A 12,223-nucleotide genomic window follows, 5' to 3' on the forward strand; every position below is an offset into this window, starting at 1 on the left:
CCCAAACATGATCGATCACCCCAAAATTTTGAAAATACATCAATAAAACTAGGTGCTCCTACACCATACTCCCCCAATGAGAAAGAAGTTAAGTGACTCCTGTAGGTAATGAAGAGAGGGAAATTCCAAACTTTAGAAAGTATGATTCAGGTACCCAAGTGGCCTTAGATTCTTGAAGATGCTGCCACTTAACCAAATGTTCCATATAGGCGGTATGCCTAGTCTTCTTGAGGATTCTTGAATCCAACACCTTATCGGCTTGTAGCATAGGTGGAGGGGGCAAAGGAAAGTCTAAAAGTGATTGAGAGACCTCTGAGACTCTATTTCATTTCTCTAGAAGTGTGCCTTTGTACTACACCAAGTCTGCAACATTAAAAATAGGAGACAAAGCCATGTCCCCGGGTAGATCAAGTTTGTAGGTATTTTGCCCATGCTTAGCCAAGACCTTACAAGGTCCAATCCTCCTCATTTGAATCTTTCTAAGGACACATTTTTCAAGCCTTTCTTTGTTAAAATGAACCATGACCAAGTCACAAAAAGAAAATTATACATTCTTCCTCTTTTCATCACCTTGTCCTTGATTCTTTGAGAGTTTTCTTGTAAAGCTTGCCAAACCTACTCATGAATCCCCTTCATGGACTAAACCATGTCAATAGCATGTCCACTCTTTTTTTCCATATTTCCAATGTCTCTAAGCTCCAATACACCTCTTGGATGAATCCCATAAACTACTTCAAAAGGATTCTTATCGGTTGATCTATTCACACTGTCATTGTAAGCAAATTCAGCTTGATGGATGAACTGATCCCAAGCTTGTCCATACTTCTTTTTCAAACATCTAAAAAGGTTCCCAAGTTTCCTATTTACCACCTCTATTTGGCCATCCGTTTGGGGATGGTAGGCTTAGCTAAAAGACAAGTTTGTATCCAATCTTTGCCATAAAGTTTTCCAAAAATGACCAATGAATTTGGTATCTCTATCTGATACTATACTGATTGGCAAACCATGAATCCTAATGAGTTCCTTGAAAAATAAATGAGCAATATGACTAGCATCATGAGTCACCTTACATGGAATGAAATGGGCCATTTTACTAAATCTATCTACCACAACATAGATGCTATCAAATCCAGATTTGGTCTTGGGTAAACCAACAACAAAATCCATACTTACACACTCCCATGATCAGTTTGGAATGGGTAATGGCTGATAGAATCCAACATTAGAAGAGGTTCCCTTTGGCCTTTGATAAACAACACATTGTTCAACATAGTTTCTGATATCCCTTTGCATCTCTAGCTAATAGTAGTATCTTTGAACAAGTTCCAAAGTCTTATTCGACCCAAAATGACCACTTAAGAAACCATTGTGCTTCTCTTGCATCAAGTTCTCTCTCATGGGCCCTCTTGGCAGACAAAGTCATCCTCCTTTAAATAAAATATCATCTCGCAAAGTAAAATCTGCATATTCACCATGAAAATGATTCCTAAACTCTTGACAAACCTTGTAGATGGCAGCAAAATCTTCATCATCTTGATATAGCCCTTTGAAACTATCAACTCCAATTCTTTTGAGTTGCACTTCTTGAACTTTTAGTAACCTTATACTTAATTCATCATCAACCTTATTACATTGACCTTTCTTATGCTTAATCTTAAAAGTATAAGATTGCAAATATTCTACCCATTTGATATGCCTATGATTCAACTTTTCTTGGGAGTTTAGGAAACTAAGAGCTTGGTTATCAATATAAACCACAAATTCCTTATGTAATAATTAATGCCTCCATTTCCTAAGAGATTTAACAAGTGAATATAACTCCAAATCATAGGAATAATACCTTTTATTGGCTTCATTGAGTTTTTCACTGAAAAATGCAACTGGTCTATTGTCTTGACTAAGAACTACTCCAACTGCTACATTGCTTGCATCACATTCTATGGTGAAGAGTTTATCAAAGCTTGGAAGAACAAGGACAAGTTGATTATCCACCTTTGTCTTCAAGAGTTAGAATCCTTTTTGTGCCTCTTTTGTCCATTGAAACTTAGTCTTTACACCTCCTTTGATTGTATCAAGAATAGGTGCACATATCTCACTGAACCCTCTGATGAACTTCCTGTAAAATTGTGCCAAATCATGAAAACTCCTCACTTCACTTGTTTTAGGTGTAGGCCAACTGATTATGGCTTCCACCTTTGAGGTATCCATCTTCAAATCACCACTTGAGATTACAAATCCAAGATATACCAACTCCTGTTCCATGAACTCACATTTCTCCAATTCGATAGTTAGTTGCTCATCACATAATTGCTTCAATACAATCTCAGTATGCTTAAGATGTTTTTCTTTAAAATTACTAAAAATCAAGATGTCATCTAAATAAACAACAACAAATTTACCAATATAATCCTTGAGCACTTCATTCATGAGTCCAAATGGCATAACAAGTCATTCATAAAGACCTTCTGTGGTTTTGAATGTTGTCCTCCACTCATTTCCCTCCTTGATTTTGATTTGGTGGTAGCCACTCTTGAGGTCTATCTTGGTAAAATACTTAGCACCCCCTAAACAATCCATCAAATCTTCAATTCTTGGAATAGGAAACCTATACCTGATTGTAATCCAGTTGATGGCTCTTGAATTAGTACAAAGCCTCCAAGTACCTCCTTTCTTTGGTGCCAAAATGGTGGGAATTGCATATGGGCTAATTCTCTTTCTTATCAAACCATTGTCCAAGAGTTCTTGGATTTGTTTAGCCACTTCTTTATTCTACTCCGATGTCATTTTGTAGACTTCCTTATTTGGCAATGAGGCTTCGGGTATGAAGTCAATTTGATGACTTATGGCTCATTGAGGAGGAAAAGTAGCAGGTGTTCCATCACTTATGATCTCCTTGAACTGATTGAGTATTTGCTGCACTTCAACAGGGATAAAAACCTTCTTATCCTTCTTTTCCTCTTTTGGTTTCACAACAAGTGCAAACACCACTCCTTCTCCTTCTTTGAGAGTGTTTATGAAATCCTCACCAACTAGTAACACATTTGAACCTTTTGATCTGCTCCCTTCTTGATCTCCTAAGGAGTGAATTTTATAGGTAACTCCATCTTTTTTAATGGTATATAAATTCTTTTCTCCATGGTGTATTTCTTTTCTATCAAATTTCCAAGCCCTACCTAGGAGGAGGTGGCATGCATCCATTGGCAAGATATCACACAAAATATTATCTTTTTAACCTCCTATGGTGAACTCCACCCAAGTTTTCTCATTCACCAAAACATGTTGCCCCTTGTTGAGCTAAGTAACTCTATAAGGATCACTATGTGTGATTCTTTGCAGTTTGAGTTTTCTTATTGCTTCTTCTGACACTATGTTATCAGTGGATCCTGAATCCAATGACACTCTACACACTTTACCCATGATCTTGCACTTTATCCTAAAGAAGGATCTTCTTTGACTAGGTTCCTCCTTAATTGTTTCTTTGATCAAAATGCTTCTTATCATGAGATTCTATCCAACCTCGAAATCTAAGCTTACTTATGATGTCTTCACATTTGTTGCATCTTCTTGAATATAAATTACTCTCCTTTCACCTCCTTAGGATGAATAAGACTTCTTAGGGCATATATAGGTCGGGTGCCCAAGTTGATGGCAATTGTAGCACTTCTTTGTGGAGAAATAGGACCCTATTCCTAATCCACTAGACCTTCCTCTATAGCTGCTCTTGCTATTGGAATCCCCACTTTGCTCTACCAACTTGGATTCCCCTTGGGATCTCTTGTCTACACCTCTTCCACCATAGCTACCACTATGACATCTGCCATCTCTTCCCCTACCTTTGCCTCTATTGCCTTGCTCTTGTTTCTTTTTACTCTTCTCTTCCACGCACTTGTGGACAGTAATAGGACACAACAAGCTTAACTCTTCTTGGATATTCCACCACAAACCATTCAAGTACTCGACAACCTTGATGCTTTCATTTCTACCACCTTGGATCTCAAACACAACTTCTAAAATTCTTCAGTGTAGCTGCTCACATCTAGTTCTCTTTGTCTCAAATTTTGTCTCCTCTTGTGTAATTGAATTTCATAGTCTTCAGGGATATAGGCTTCTCTCACCTTGGCTAGAATTCCTTTCCAAGTGGCAATTGGGTTCTTACCCTCCTTCTGTCTCTCCTCTTGGATGAACTTCCACCAAGTCAAGGTTGCTCCTTGTTAGGATAACTAGTGGACAACTAAGAGCAGGGGGGGTGAATCAGTTGTCAATAGATTATATTAATCAAACCACTTTATAACCATTAACCGAAGCACATAAACATTGAATACCAGAATAGAAGAAACAGATACCAGTAAGCAATAAAACTTAAGAATGAAACACAGAATTAACACAATGCAACCATACCACATAACACCATGATTTGTACATGGAAAAATTGGTAAAGGGAAAAACCATGGTGGGAAGCCTACCCATAGTCAGATGATACTTCTATAGAAAGTATATGATACAATAAGGGGCATGCACATGCAGGAAGGTACTTCCTAGAGCATACTACTCATTACAAAAGAGTCTCGCTAGCTACAAAGAGGTTATAACCACCTCAAGATAATTGGACAACAATCCAGATGAATGAACTGCTAGAGATAGCATCTACCATGCCTGATTACAGTCCTAGTTAAGCTCAATACCGGAGGCCTTTGACCTCTTACTCAAACCCAATTCGATCATCCATGATCGACCAAATATCCTTTGCATATGATATTTCATTCCATGACCACGAACATATTCCATTCCCATACCATGATCTACAATGATATCTTACATCAATTTAAACAAACCTTAAGGTCTAAACCAATTAGGTTGGCCACCTAAAAGATATTACAATAAGATCATTACATACATCCATATTACAATGATATGCCATGTTGGCTTGAGATCAAAACAACATTAAACAATCCATAAATCATCTCGGTAACGTGTAAAGAACATGTTAACATGAGACCGGCCCATAACCTAGATAGGTACCAGACCTAATCTGGGTCCACCATGCCAAAGCGATGTCTCCAATCAATCGTGGCATGATCAAGGATCATCTTCTACATCCTGAATTCCATCTAGAAACCGCATCAACACCGCTTATGCATTTTGTCAAAGATTCTCAGTAAAAGCTCTGTCGGTTTAACCTTAAACTCTTACTGGTAACACTAGTTCTTCTACCAGTAACAAAAAGCTATCTGTTGGTAAACAACCAAAATAGCTAGTGTTGACATCAATGACAAAACATCAGTGCAACACATAATCAATTCCTCCATATTGCCAACAATCTCCCCCTTTGGCATTGATGGCAACACTAGATGTAAAAAATAAAACATCTAAGTGCCAAGAAGTGTCGAACATTTCTCATAGAAGATATAACAATGAAAAACTAAAAAATATTGTTGGGATTTTTTACATATAACTCTCCCCCTTTGACATCAATGCCAAAGATATGCTAGAGATATCAAAATTCTATGAATCTCAAAGCTGACTACTCCCCCTGAGTAGTAGCACCGCTACATCAACTTGGAGCAAAGGATAAATCTAATGATGCATACCAGACTGATGGTTTGCTTCATTAATTAAGTTTTTGGTAGAGGGTAGATACGCCTAACCTGTCTCTCAAATACTCAAATGATTCCTTAGACAATGGTCTAGTTAATATATCTGCAATCTACTCTTTAGTGTTTACATAAACCAATTTGACTTCCTTTTCTTCCACTTTGTCCTTCAGAAAGTTATATTTTATTGATATGTGCTTAGTCTTAGAGTGAAATACCAGATCCTTAGACATGTCAATAGCTGCAGAGTTATCACAATAGATAACTACCGATTCACTATAATTTACCTTGATATCCTTCAACATTTGCTTCATCCACATGACTTGAGCAAAATTAGTTGCTGCTAAAACATATTCAACTTCTGTAGTAGATAAAGAAATGCATGACTGTTTTTTGCTGATCCATGAAACCAATTTCTTTCCAAGAAAGAAAGCTCCACTAGAAGTGCTCTTCCTATCATCAGCCCATTCTAAATCTATATATGCACATAAAGTGAAGTTATCATCTCTAGAATACCATAAGCCATATTTTGTTGTTCCTTGCAAATACCAAAATATCCTCTTTACTGCACATTCATGATTTTCTTTAGGATTACTTTGATATCTTGAAACAATGCTTAATGCATTCATAATATCTAGTCTATTCTGAGTTAGATATAACAAGCCACCAATCATAGACTTATACCTTGTCGAATTTATCAGTGCAGATGTGTCTTTGATAAATAATTTATCACTTGTCACCATAGGAGTACTTACTGTTTTGGCATTATCCATACCAAACTTCTTCAACAATTCCCTTAGATACTTAGTTTGATAGATAAAGATTCATTTGTCAGTTTGAGTAATCTGTAAACCTAAGAAAAATCTCATCTCACCAATCATGGACATTTCAAATTCATTCTTCATATTATTAGAGAATTCCATGCACAATTTATCTTCACCTCCAAAAATGATATCATCAACAAATACTTCAATAATCATAATATCATCATCAGTGATCTTATAATATAAATTACTATCAGGACTGCCTTTAGTAAAACCAAGCTTCAAAAGATATTTATCCAACCTTGCATATCAAGCTCTAGGAGCTTGTTTCAATCCATATAGTGCGTTCTTCAACCTACAAACCGTATCTTTATCATCTGTCAGTGAAAATGCATTAGGTTGCTCAATGTATACCTCTTCCTCAAGTTCACCATTTAAAAATTCACATTTAACATCCATTTGATAGACCTTATAGTTCTTATAAGTTGCATAGGCAAGAAATAGTTTAACAGATTCAATTCTAGCTACAGGTGCAAATGTCTCACCATAATCAATTCCTTCCATTTGAGAATATCCTTTACAAACCAATCCAGCCATGTTTCTTACAACTTGACCATCCTCATTTAGTTTATTTCTAAAAAATCCATTTAGTTTCAATAATATTCTTATTTTTACGTTGGGGAACTAAAGTCCAAGTCTCATTCTTCTCTATTTGATCTAATTCATCTTCCAAAGCCTTTAACCAATGTTTATCTTTACAAGCTTCAATAACAGATGCCAATTCAATTTGAGAAATAAGACATACCTCTTCATTTGCCAGTCTTCTTCTTGTCACAAATCTCTTGTTCCTATCTCCAATGATTTGATCTTTAGAATGATTTAACCTTGCATACCTTGGTGTCTTCTTAACTTTAGGTTCACTATTTCTGATCATCTGTCACAATTGGATTTTCTAATTGTCTTGGTGTAACTGTCTCAGTTTCTTGTACTGGTTGATAAATTGCCGGTTCAGTTATGATCATTTCCACTTCTAGTTCCCTATCATATGATATATATTGATTTCTGTATTTCTCATCCACTTTCACATTTGCGCTTTCCACAATTTTTTACAATCTTTTGTTATAACATCTATATGCTTTGCTTTGAATTGAATATCTAAGAAATATCCCTTCATCACATCTAGGATCAAACTTCCCAATTGAATCATCCCTTTTGATATAACATTTACTTCCAAAAATTTTGAAATATTGAACAGTAGGTGTATGTCCAAACCATAATTCATAAGGGGTCTTACCGGTTTCACCTTTGATGTGAACTCTGTTGAATGTGTAAACTGTTGTACTCACTTCTTCTCTCCAGTAGATGTGAGGCAATTTGGCTTCCATCATCATAGTTCTTGCTACATCCAAAATGGTTCTATTCTTCCTTTCCACTACTCCATTCTGTTGAGGAGTCTGGGGTGTAGATAATTGTCTCCTAATTCCATTTGTCTCACAATAATTGTTAAATTCATGAGAAGTGAAGTCACTGCCTTGATCTAATCTCAGACATTTGATTTTTAATCTAGTTTTTGTTTCCACCTTAGCTTTAAAGATCTTGAATTCCTCAAAAGCTTCAGACTTCTCCCTAAGAAAAGTCACCCACATCATTCTAGAATAGTCATCAATTATCAGCATGAAGTATCTATCACCTTAAAAGCTTCTAGTCCTTTCTAGACCACATAAGTCAGTCTGAATCAAATCAAGCACATCGTTAGATTTATCATGTATGCTCTTAAAAGAAGTTCTAACTTTCTTCCCAATTGACATTCCTTACATACCGGATTATGAGGCTTTATAGTCTTAGGTATATCTCTAACTGCCTTTGTTGAATTGATCTTAACAATACAATCAAAATTAACATGAAACAACCTCTTATTCCATAGCCAACTCTCATCAATATGAGAAATCAAACATGTCTTATTACCAATGTTCAAGTGAAAGATATTACCTCTAGTCTGAGTACCGATTGCAATCTCCAAACCAGTTTTGTTAATGATTTTGCATTTTCTATCTTTGAACTGAAGTTGGAAACCCTTATCCACCAATTAACCAGCACTTAAAAGATTATACTTAAACCCTTTTACATAATAGACATTATCATTATTATGCTTGCCATCCAGAGAAATAATACCTCTACCTTTGATCATACATACTTTGTCATCCCCAAATCTGACTTGACAACCATTGTATTCTTGCAGGGACAAAAATTTTCTTTTATCTCTAGTCATATGATGTGAGCATCCACTATCAATTACCCATTCATCCTTGTCTTCAACTTTTGCTGCGAGGGCCTTTCTTCATTCTTGATAGCCGGTTCTAGTTCATCTTCCTTTAAAGCATAGAGCACCCATTCCTTTCCATTGCCAGATCCACTAGCAGAGTCTGTTGCCGGTTCATCCTCAGAGTCATCACTTACTCCTTCCTCATCCGCTATGTAGCATTATTTGTTTTTCTTAAATCTATATCTGTTCTGATTAGGCTTAAATTATTTCTTAAATCTTTCTTCAAATCTTGCATTCCTTTCAGGACACCTAGATGCAAAATGACCAATCTTATTACATGTAGAACATTTAAAAGGTGCTTTTCCTTCATACTTACTTCTTGTCGGTCCTTTAGGTACTCTTCTAGAAAATAAGGCTTCAAGTTGCTCAAATTCTTCATCCTCTTTTCTCATATCTTCCAATTCCTTTGCATATAAGGATTTCCAATCACTTTTGTCGGTAGACGATGATGCAAGAAAAGAAGGTTCAAACTTTGTAGCTCCAGAGGGTCCAAATTCTTCAAGCTCAAAAGCAGATAATTTCCCAATCAGAATGCCTCTGTTAACTGAAGTGTTTTTCATTGTTCTCAATTCATTAATTGTGGTTGCCTTTATCTTTTAAGCCAGTGGAGGGGCTCTCAAGACTTTGGAAACTATTTCATCTTCACTCAGAGATCCTCCACAACATTTAATTCCCATGACAATCTCATTTACTCTTTCCATATATGTAGCAATTGTTTCATTATCTTCCATCTTCAAGTTCTCATATCTTACCCGGTAACCATAAAGTTGAGCAATTTTGATAGTAGGATCACCTTCATTCAGAGTTTGCAATTTATCCCACATAACCTTTGCAGATGATTTATCAGTCAATCTCATTATTTGTTGATCAATGAGTGCACACAAGAGGGCTTCTCTAGCTCTGCAATCATTTTCAATATTCTTGTCCAAGTCTATAGGAGCAGGATTATCAGATGCTGGATCATAAGGTGTATATCCTTTCTCATTGATCTCCCAAATATCCTTGCCAAGACATCTAAGATGAGTCTCCATTCGGATTTTCCATATCCCATAATTTTTTCCATCAATCTTAGGGATTTCTCTTCTAAAAATAGTTGTTGTTGGCATTTCAATAAGTCTATTGGTATAAAGATATTGAGAAGGTTGTTGATATAACTGATAAAGGATAATTACTGTCTTAATAATATTATTTTGTCATTGATGTCGAGAAATTGATTTTCTAATTCAGTATGATGTCGCCATATCTTAAGAAGTATGTTTTGATGAGTATAAAGATGTCGGTAAGTGACACAAAATGAATATGAAAATGAAGGGGAAAAATATGTTATTCAAATGGGCAACTATTACCGAGTTAGACAGTGATGAGATTATGTCATTTTGATTGTTTTGATATCCTACATATGTGTATTCATTGACTGAACAAGAAGGAGAAAAGATTTCATGAGTAAAGGTTTGATACTGTTCTATGTTACCGAGCAAGGAGCTAGTCAGTAAACCCCAAGGTTATTGATATCGGTTAATGAAGGTAGAATATCTATCGAGTGAAGTTCAGCATTAACCAAGTAACAACTAAGCAGTAACAGAATGCATTTGATGAATAAAAGCAGTATTAAATGAAGGATGCCAATGAGCTGGAGATGTATAGATGATTGGTATGTCATGCAAGAAGTTTGTTGAGGATCTATGACAATGAAAATACAAGAGTTAGATCTATAGCGTAGATTAAACGGTCATAACCTAGCACAAGTACCATAGAAGGAATAAAAGTTCCAAGGCGAGATAAAACGTTTTTCAAATTGAAGGATTCAATGAAGTGAGTCAAGTGTGATGATCTGATGGTTAAGATTGATCATGGGAAATATGATCAAGGAGATTAAGCAGTTAGGAATTGTTTATAAATAAGGAATTGTTGATGAACAATGTATGTAGGCAAATAGAAGAATAGTGATGCTGTTGTAGTGATCACCAAGCATAGAAGATTAAAGATCTGATTGAAGGACAGATTGAGGAGCCCAACAAGAAGCAAGATAAGTCTTATGACAAGATTATCTTGAGTACATTGAGCACATAGAATCTGTTTTAGCATTTTAGATGTGAAGTTGCAGATATATTTTATTACTGTTATTTATTCTATAAATGAGAGGAAATCTCTTAACATAGTGGACTTAACAGTCTTATTTGTAAATCCTCTAGCAAGGTAACATTCTAAATGAGTGTTCAAAATCCTTTGACAAGGTCACTTCTAACAAAGTGCAAGATTCTAACAGATATGAGGGAAATCCCTTAACCGGGTCACATCTAGCAATGTGCTTTTGTAATCTGTAACAGGATTGTCTTTTAACCAAGCATACTCTAGAAGGGTATATTTCTTAGTGGGTCCGAAATGCCACAGTGGTTTTTTGCTATTTGGGTTTCCACATTAAATCTAGTGTTAAATGTGTTGTGATGTTTTAAGTTTGTTAGTTTATGAGTTTGAATGATTTACAGTCTAGGTTGCATATTAAAGTAAAGACTACCGAGGTTGAATCTGTTGAATATATTGAATTGTGAGTTTATATGATTCACCCCCCCCCTCTCATCTTACTAGCAATTAGTATCAGAGCTTTGGAATCTGAAATAAAAGTTTAAAGGAACTTGAGGGAAGATCTGAAGATGTATAAGAGGGATGCCCCAAAGCTGAACAAGCCAAGTTTCTCCACATGGTAGAAAAGGATGAAGCTGCACTTATCATGAATTGGAGAATATGCAACATATTATCTGGAGAATGATTACATTGCACAGAGCACCTACCCAATGACAATGGAAGAGATAAAGGCAAAGCAAGAACATATTCAAGCAATGATTAAAATAACATCAGCATTGACCAACTCACAGTTTAATGATCTGGAAGGTTGTAATGATGCCAAAGCAATGTGGAATAAGCTCATATCTGTGTATGGTGGTGATGAACATGTTCAGAGAGAAAAAGTAGACAGTCTAAGAGGTCAACTGGAATCCATGAGAATGAATGAAGGTGAGAACATAATCCAATACAGTACAAGGTCAAAGGAAACTGTCAATCAAATCAAAGGAGCAAGAGGAACTATTGAAGAAAAGGATGTAACAAGTAAGTTGCTTAGAACACTTCTACCTGCTTATGCCATTCGAGTCTCTGCAATTAATGAATTAAGGTCTGTACCAAACATGCCAGTCTCCTTGAATGCCACTATCGGTAAGCTACATGCATTTGAGTTAAGTAATTTTGATAATAGTGGGTCTTCGGTAAATAAAGTTGAATCTACATTCAGTTCTTTTCATCTTGGTGAATCCGATGATTAAAATGATAGAATGTATAAGTATACTAAAGGAAATCATAGTGGAGCAAGTGAAATATTTCACAAAACCATGGAAGAAGTACATAAAATATATGAGGAAATCAGAAAGCAAGAAGAGTTTGAAGCATTATTAGCCAGAAGGTTACCGAGAGGTAAAGGTAAGTATAAAGGGAAGTTGCCTTTGAAATGTTTTAACTATGATAAAATATGACATATGGCTTCTAACTGCCCT

Source organism: Cryptomeria japonica, chromosome 8 (genome assembly GCF_030272615.1).
Source record: "Cryptomeria japonica chromosome 8, Sugi_1.0, whole genome shotgun sequence".
In the NCBI taxonomy this organism is placed as follows: Eukaryota; Viridiplantae; Streptophyta; class Pinopsida; order Cupressales; family Cupressaceae; genus Cryptomeria; species Cryptomeria japonica.